This window comes from Coregonus lavaretus, assembly GCF_964263955.1.
Source record: "Coregonus lavaretus genome assembly, chromosome: 18".
Classification (NCBI taxonomy): domain Eukaryota; kingdom Metazoa; phylum Chordata; class Actinopteri; order Salmoniformes; family Salmonidae; genus Coregonus; species Coregonus lavaretus.
The window spans coordinates 27,010,982-27,020,697 of record NC_140005.1 but is presented as its reverse complement, the minus strand read 5'-3'; positions in this window follow the sequence as shown (position 1 = coordinate 27,020,697).

Below are 9,716 nucleotides of genomic sequence, written 5' to 3'. Positions count from 1 at the left end.
AATGTTGACTGGATTAATTACATCTACAAAGGTTCGTTAATTAGACAAGGGATGCAGTGAAGAGAATCTCAGGCCAACTATCCGCCACCTCACTCATGACCTGCAGAATAGTTTGGTTCTCGAAATGCTTTTAGCAGAGAAGGGCGGATTTGCAAGATGGTGTGAGGTCATTGTTTTTATTTATATTTTTTATTTTAAAAAAATTTAAACTTTAATTTGTTATATATATATATTTTAATTTTTTTATTTTTTGGGGGGGGGGGATGGATCAGCTTAATATTGCAGATAGATTGTATCTTCTATCAATGTAATTGTCTGCATCACTTCCAATCCCCAATGTTTTAATTTTTTTTAATTTTTATATATATACTCCCCTTTATTACTTTTCAACCCCACCATCCTTTCCCTACTTGGAGTAAATTAGTGAACAACAATGCCCAGGCCTCTACTTCCGGTCACCTTATGGACAGAGTTAATTTTACAATAATTCTATTATATATATATATATATACAGTGGGGGAAAAAAGTATTTAGTCAGCCACCAATTGTGCAGGTTCTCCCACTTAAAAAGATGAGAGAGGCCTGTAATTTTCATCATAGGTACACGTCAACTATGACAGACAAAATGAGGAAAAAAAATCCAGAAAATCACATTGTAGGATTTTTTATGAATTTATTTGCAAATTATGGTGGAAAATAAGTATTTGGTCAATAACAAAAGTTTCTCAATACTTTGTTATATACCCTTTGTTGGCAATAACACAGGTCAAACGTTTTCTGTAAGTCTTCACAAGGTTTTCACACACTGTTGCTGGTATTTTGGCCCATTCCTCCATGCAGATCTCCTCTAGAGCAGTGATGTTTTGGGGCTGTCGCTGGGCAACACAGACTTTCAACTCCCTCCAAAGATTTTCTATGGGGTTGAGATCTGGAGACTGGCTAGGCCACTCCAGGACCTTGAAATGCTTCTTACGAAGCCACTCCTTTGTTGCCCGGGCGGTGTGTTTGGGATCATTGTCATGCTGAAAGACCCAGCCACGTTTCATCTTCAATGCCCTTGCTGATGGAAGGAGGTTTTCACTCAATATCTCATGATACATGGCCCCATGCATTCTTTCCTTTACATGGATCAGTCGTCCTGGTCCCTTTGCCGAAAAACAGCCCCAAAGCATGATGTTTCCACCCCCATGCTTCACAGTAGGTATGGTGTACTTTGGATGCAACTCAGCTTTCTTTGTCCTCCAAACACGACGAGTTGAGTTTTTACTAAAAAGTTCTATTTTGGTTTCATCTGACCATATGACATTCTCCCAATCCTCTTCTGGATCATCCAAATGCACTCTAGCAAACTTCAGATGGGCCTGGACATGTACTGGCTTAAGCAGGGGGACACGTCTTGCACTGCAGGAATTGAGTCCCTGGCGGCGTAGTGTGTTACTGATGGTAGGCTTTGTTACTTTGGTCCCAGCTCTCTGCAGGTCATTCACTAGGTCCCCCCGTGTGGTTCTGGGATTTTTGCTCACCGTTCTTGTGATCATTTTGACCCCACGGGGTGAGATCTTGCGTGGAGCCCCAGATCGAGGGAGATTATCAGTGGTCTTGTATGTCTTCCATTTCCTAATAATTGCTCCCACAGATGATATCTTCAAACCAAGCTGCTTACCTATTGCAGATTCAGTCTTCCCAGCCTGGTGCAGGTCTACAATTTTGTTTCTGGTGTCCTTTGACAGCTCTTTGGTCTTGGCCATAGTGGAGTTTGGAGTGTGACTGTTTGAGGTTGTGGACAGTTGTCTTTTATACTGACAACAAGTTCAAACAGGTGCCATTAATACAGGTAATGAGTGGAGGACAGAGGAGCCTCTTAAAGAAGAAGTTACAGGTCTGTGAGAGCCAGAAATCTTGCTTGTTTGTAGGTGACCAAATACTTTTTTTCCACCATAATTTGCAAATAAATTCATACAAAATCCTACAATGTGATTTTCTGGATTTTCTTTTCTCAATTTGTCTGTCATAGTTGACGTGTACCTATGATGAAAATTACAGGCCTCTCTCATCTTTTTAAGTGGGAGAACTTGCACAATTGGTGGCTGACCAAATACTTTTTTCCCCCACTGTATTTATTTATTTTTATTTATTTATTTTTGCTCCTGAACTTCTTCTACTCTCAACCTCTCCGATCATTTTCATGATGTCCATCCGGTTTGCTTCTATATGCCATATCTTTCTAACTGTGCTCTTTCCCAAAAGCTCCCAACATACAACCTATATACTTATTATGGACACAGTATGCTTACATTATTAGCTATCTTTGTTATAATTTGTTGTTATTTGTTGTTAGTCCCATCCTATAACTCTATTCAATACCTCCCATCTATCTCTTAACACCATCCATATAGGATTTCTATTTGCCATATATATTTCAACCGTACTGTGATGTTTTACAAAAGTTCTGAACCTTTCTATTCTCATTGCTTCTACAGATTGTGAATTAAAAATAAACATTTTTGCTAAAAGTATTATTATATTATTGATTGATTGACTATGACTTTTCAGATCACCCAGTAATGCTATCTGCAAGGTTAGTTCCAGGTAAATATTGCAATCCTTTAGCCATTCCTGGACCTGTGTCCAAAAACAAGCTACAAATGGACAGAACCAAAACAAATGATCTAATGATTCTGTCTCTTCACAGCAAAATCTGCAGAGCTGGGAAGATTGTATCCCCCATATAAATAACATTCTATTGGTAGCAAGAATTTTATATAATAATTTAAATTGAAAGATTCTAATTTTTGAATCCGGTGTCGTTTTGCATGTCAGTTCATAAACACTATGCCATGGGATCGGTACGTCAAAGATCTCTTCCCAACTATTTTGCAATCTATATGGGACGGCTGTCAATCCTTTGGTCCTTAAGTGAAACTGATATACTTTTTTATTTATCACAGTTTTCCTTAACCAATTATGTTCTTTAATGCAAGGCCGACAGACAAGTTCCTTACTTTCTCCCCCTTCCAGTTTCCTCTTCCACTTTTGCGGTAAGGCTGCAATTATTTGGTTGTAATTTTGGGTAGAGCAGACATTTCCGTATGTTTTTGTTAGCTGCATGTGCGACATAACTCCACCAGTCCTACCGATGATATCATTTACGAAGATTATACCTTTTTTAAACATTCTGTCAAAAAATAAAGGTTTTTTGTCAATTAGTATATTTGAATTTAACCACAATATTTGTTGCATTATTTGTTCTGTCGTTTCTGGAGGATTAAATTGAAATTGCAACCAACTTTCTATGGCTTGTTTTAGAAATAGTGACATTTGGGAGATTATTTCCTTTTCAAATAACTGAAAGTGAGAGGTTGTAATCTGAATAAAGGGAAAAAGGCCTTTCTTGAACATTGGGTGAGACAATCTTACTAATTTGCTTGAGAACCAGTTCGGATTTAAGTATAACTTTTGTATGACTGAAGATTTTAGTGATAGGTCTAATGCTTTCCTCTGTAGCTCAGCTGGTAGAGCACGGCGCTTGTAACGCCAAGGTAGTGGGTTCGATCCCCGGGACCACCAATACACAAAAATGTATGCACGCATGACTGTAAGTCGCTTTGGATAAAAGCGTCTGCTAAATGGCATATTATTATTATTATTATTATTAATCATTTCTGTCCTCCGAATTCATATTCATTATATAAATATGCTCTTTTAATTTTGTCTGGCTTGCCGTTCCAAATAAAATTGAATATTTTTTTCTCACATAATTTAAAAAACTGTTCGCTAGGCGTAGGCAAGACCATAAGCAAATAGGTAAACTGGGATAATACTAAAGAGTTAATCAGGGTGATTTTTACACAAATTGACAGGTATTTTCCTTTCCATGGTAGTAAGATCTTATCTATTTTTGCTAACTTTCTATAAAAATTTATTGAAGTGAGGTCATTGTTGTATGTTTATCCCCAACAATACAGCCCCAGATGGTACAGTAACTAGAGCACTGGCAGGTCTCACTGCATTAAGTAAAGAATGGGCTGAGAACTGGGGGGTGAATACATCAACAACTGGTTGGTTTGATAACGTTTGGTAAATGGAAAACTATTGTTGTAACTATTCTGGGTGCAGCTATAGCTTCTATGGGTATACTTGTTCTTTGTGGATGTTGTCTTCTTCCCTGTGTCCGAGGGTTGGTGAGCAAGGCGTTGGAGCATGCAGTATCACAGCAGATGGTGAGATACGGCCCAATCCCGGACTCCGACCAACCGAATGAAGAATATGACCCACCAGGCTTGGTGGAGGACGACGACGATTCAGATAGTTTGAGACTGGATGTTTTCCTAGAACTATAAATCTCTAGTTTAAAAGTTCTTGTAATGATATTTTGTGTATTAAAGTCTTGTTTTAAGTATGATGTACTAGTTAACCGATGTTGCAGGATGTGATGAAGCAAATGTTCTTCACTATAGGCTTAGACTGTTGTTTCCAGATAGTGGGTAAACAGGTTAGGTACCATTGCTAAAGAGTAAGTTACGCTTTTAATCATGGGGTAACCCTGATGAACCTGTATTGAATGATACAATCTTTAATGTTTTTATATGCAAATCAACTTTTATGCTTCAATGTGTGTGATTCATTTCTATAACAACATATATTTTGTGAGTATGGGTGTAACATTTAGTCAAAGGGTGGATTGATAGATTAATTATTAATGACTAATTATTACACCCTGAAACGGTGTGAAATGTGTTAGAATGTGTGAGTGTAGGACCAGTAAAGACTATGACATTGATTTACTATTTAGCAATGTGAGTAAGAGTTAGACCAGACAACAAAGGACAAGGAGAACTGTCTACAGGCAACTGAGAAACCAAGATACAGTGGGGGAAAAAAGTATTTAGTCAGCCACCAATTGTGCAAGTTCTCCCACTTAAAAAAGTGAGAGAGGCCTGTAATTTTCATCATAGGTACACGTCAACTATGACAGACAAAATGAGAAAAAAAATCCATAAAATCAATACTTTGTTATATACCCTTTGTTGGCAATGACACAGGTCAAACGTTTTCTGTATGTCTTCACAAGGTTTTCACACACTGTTGCTGGTATTTTGGCCCATTCCTCCATGCAGATCTCCTCTAGAGCAGTGATGTTTTGGGGCTGTCGCTGGGCAACACGGACTTTCAACTCCCTCCAAAGATTTTCTATGGGGTTGAGATCTGGAGACTGGCTAGGCCACTCCAGGACCTTGAAATGCTTCTTACGAAGCCACTCCTTCGTTGCCCGGGCGGTGTGTTTGGGATCATTGTCATGCTGAAAGACCCAGCCACGTTTCATGTTCAATGCCCTTGCTGATGGAAGGAGGTTTTCACTCAAAATCTCATGATACATGGCCCCATTCATTCTTTCCTTTACACGGATCAGTCGTCCTGGTCCCTTTGCAGAAAAACAGCCCCAAAGCATGATGTTTCCACCCCCATGCTTCACAGTAGGTATGGTGTTCTTTGGATGCAACTCAGCATTCTTTGTCCTCCAAATACGACGAGTTGAGTTTTTACCAAAAAGTTATATTTTGGTTTCATCTGACCATATGACATTCTCCCAATCCTCTTCTGGATCATCCAAATGCACTCTAGCAAACTTCAGACGGGCCTGGACATGTACTGGCTTAAGCAGGGGGACACGTCTGGCACTGCAGGATTTGAGTCCCTGGCGGCGTAGTGTGTTACTGATGGTAGGCTTTGTTACTTTGGTCCCAGCTCTCTGCAGGTCATTCACTAGGTCCCCCCGTGTGGTTCTGGGATTTTTGCTCACCGTTCTTGTGATCATTTTGACCCCACGGGGTGAGATCTTGCGTGGAGCCTCAGATCGAGGGAGATTATCAGTGGTCTTGTATGTCTTCCATTTCCTAATAATTGCTCCCACAGTTGATTTCTTCAAACCAAGCTGCTTACCTATTGCAGATTCAGTCTTCCCAGCCTGGTGCAGGTCTACAATTTTGTTTCTGGTCCTTTGACAGCTCTTTGGTCTAGGCCATAGTGGAGTTTGGAGTCTGACTGTTTGAGGTTGTGGACAGGTGTCTTTTATACCGATAACAAGTTCAAACAGGTGCCATTAATACAGGTAACGAGTGGAGGACAGAGGAGCCTCTTAAAGAAGAAGTTACAGGTCTGTAAGAGCCAGAAATATTGCTTGTTTGTAGGTGACCAAATACTTATTTTCCACCATTATTTGCAAATAAATTCATAAAAAATCCTACAATGTGATTTTCTGGAAAAAAAAATCTCCATTTGTCTGTCATAGTTGACGTGTACCTATGATGGAAATTACAGGCCTCTCTCATCTTTTTAAGTGGGAGAACTTGCACAATTGGTGGCTGACTAAATACGTTTTTTCCCCACTGTAACTGAGGAATTTAGGGAGAGAAACTGTTAGGCTTGGAAGAGTGCATGTGTGTGTGTGTGTGTGTACTGATGGTCAGGAGAGCAGTTTTAAAGTGGAAAACTACAGCCCGCCTACAGAGAGGAGGGATTTTTGTATGATGTATGAGTATAAAAGATGGACTCTGAAATTGTGATGGCAGATTTCTCAATGAATAAATCTCTGACTATGCAGACCAGGACTCTGTCCGTTTCTTAAATCCAAAAGACTTACAACCTTTTGGGAGCCGCACAGAGACACTGAAATAGTTTGTTAAAGAATTCTCATAACAGAAACCCATTTCATGAAGCTCCCAACTAAATAGTTATTGTGCTGACATTTCTTCCAGAGCCACTTTGAAACTCGGTAGTGAGTGTTGCAACCGAGGACAGACGATTCCATTCTGTGGGCTTGCGTGGCCTACCACTTCATGGCTGAGCCGTTGTTGCTCCTAGATGTTTCCACTTCACAATAACAGCACTTACAGTTGACCAAGGCAGCAATTTGACGAACTGACTTGTTGGAAAGGTGGCATCCTATGACGGTGCCATGTTGAAAGTCACTGAGCTCTTCAGTAAGGCCATTCTACAGCCAATGTTTGTCTACGGAGATGGCTGTGTGCTCGATTTTATACACCTGTAAGCAACGGTGAAATAGCCGAAACCACTAATTTGAAAGGGTGTCCACATACTTTTGTATATATAGTGTATTTGAGTCTCTCTCTCACTAAGTGATTGTACAATGTACACACATATATTATGATTTCATTTTGTGAGTGTGTGATATGGGGATTAGATACATGTTTATGTCAACATTATAAAGAAAACCTTTTATAAACAATTCGCAACCTTGCCACGTTGATCTGAGCCTTGCTGTTGGAAAGTATCTGACTTTCAGCTGTTGCAGATGCACCAACCCTGACTTCACTCAATTTTCATCTAGTCGTTTGCTTTAGCCTTACCACTCAGTGCTGCTTGTGGCAACGTCATCTTGCTGAGTCTACCGTTAAATTATAAAGTCACTCTCACTCCAGATTCAGAAGCTTGAAAACCCCATTTGAAAAACCCCATTAAACTTAAACCCCATAAAATGCAGCAGTGGTTTGTAAAGAAAACCAACGACGAGGGACAAATCATACTCTACTAAATCGTTGAAACATGGCAGGATTGCATTATTCTAACACCTAAATACACTGCTCAAAAAAATTAAGGGAAGACTAAAATAACACATCCTAGATCTGAATGAATGAAATAATCTTATTAAATAATTTTTTCTTTACATAGTTGAATGTGCTGACAACAAAATCACACAGAAATTATCAATGGAAATCAAATTTATCAACCCATGGAGGTCTGGATTTGGAGTCACCCTCAAAATTAAAGTGGAAATCCACACTACAGGCTGATCCAACTTTGATGTAATGTCCTTAAAACAAATCAAAATGAGGCTCAGTAGTGTGTGTGGCCTCCACGTGCCTGTATGACCTCCCTTCAACGTCTGGGCATGCTCCTGATGAGGTGGCGGATGGTCTCCTGAGGGATCTCCTCCCAGACCTGGACTAAAGCATCCGCCAACTCCTGGACAGTCTGTGGTGCAACGTGGCGTTGGTGGATGGAGCGAGACATGATGTCCCAGATGTGCTCAATTGGATTCAGGTCTGGGGAACGGGCGGGCCAGTCCATAGCATCAATGCCTTCCTCTTGCAGGAACTGCTGACACACTCCAGCCACATGAGGTCTAGCATTGTCTTGCATTAGGAGGAACCCAGGGCCAACCGCACCAGCATATGGTCTCACAAGGGGTCTGAGGATCTCATCTCGGTACCTAATGGCAGTCAGGCGACCTCTGGCGAGCACATGGAGGGCTGTGCGGCCCCCCCAAAGAAATGCCACCCCACACCATGACTGACCCACCGCCAAACCGGTCATGCTGGAGGATGTTGTAGGCAGCAGAATGTTCTCCAAGGCATCTCCGGACTCTGTCACGTGCTCAGTGTGAACCTGCTTTCATCTGTGAAGAGCACAGGGCGCCAGTGGTGAATTTGCCAATCTTGGTGTTCTCTGGCAAATGCCAAACGTCCTGCACGGTGTTGGGCTGTAAGCACAACCCCCACCTGTGGACGTTGGGCCCTCATACCACCCTCATGGAGTCTGTTTCTGACCGTTTGAGCAGACACATGCACATTTGTGGCCTGCTGGAGGTCATTTTGCAGGGCTCTGGCAGTGCTCCTCCTGCTCCTCCTTGCACAAAGGCGGAGGTAGCAGTCCTGCTGCTGGGTTGTTGCCCTCCTACGGCCTCCTCCACGTCTCCTGATGTACTGGCCTGTCTCCTGGTAGTGCCTCCATGCTCTGGACACTACGCTGACAGACACAGCAAACCTTCTTGCCACAGCTCGCATTGATGTGCCATCCTGGATGAGCTGCACTATCTGAGCCACTTGTGTGGGTTGTAGACTCCGTCTCATGCTACCACTAGAATGAAAGCACCGCCAGCATTCAAAAGTGACCAAAACATCAGCCAGGAAGCATAGGAACTGAGAAGTGGTCTGTGGTCACCAACTGCAAAACCAGTCCTTTATTGGGGGTGTCTTGCTAATTGCCTATAATTTCCACCTGTTGTCTATTCCATTTGCACAACAGCATGTGACATTTATTGTCAATCAGTGTTGCTTCCTAAGTGGACAGTTTGATTTCACAGAAGTGTGATTGACTTGGAGTTACATTGTGTTGTGTAAGTGTTCACTTAATTTTTTTGAGCAGTGTACATTCGACTAGCCAACTTCTCTTTGCCCCCCACTCTGACTGGTTCTGGCTGGGTTCTGGGAGAAAGTGGTAGACCTGTTGACTAGCTGGAGATTGAGAGCAAAGATAATTAGAAAACTGATGGGAGTGTGCACTTGTGCTGTACATCCCCTCTCCCTGTCTGTCTGCAGCCACAGGATTGAATACTAGAACGACTGTCCCACAGGATTCACTCATGCAAACACTGAGGGGGGTTTCCCGTGTGTATCAAGAATGATCCACCACCCAAAGGACATCCAGCCAACTTAATAACTGCAGGAAGCATTGGAGTCAGCATCCCTGTGGAACGCTTTCGACACCTTGTAGAGTCCATCCCCGAAGAATTGAGGCTGTTCTGAGGGCAAAAGGGGGTGCAACTCAATATTAGAAAGGTGTTACTAATGTTTTATACACTCAGTGTATATCATTATTCAGATATACATTTGTCTCTTTAATTAGACTGACTCCTTAGTTATTTAACACTGTCAATATGACACCTTCAACACTTCTGTGACTGTATGAAAACGTAT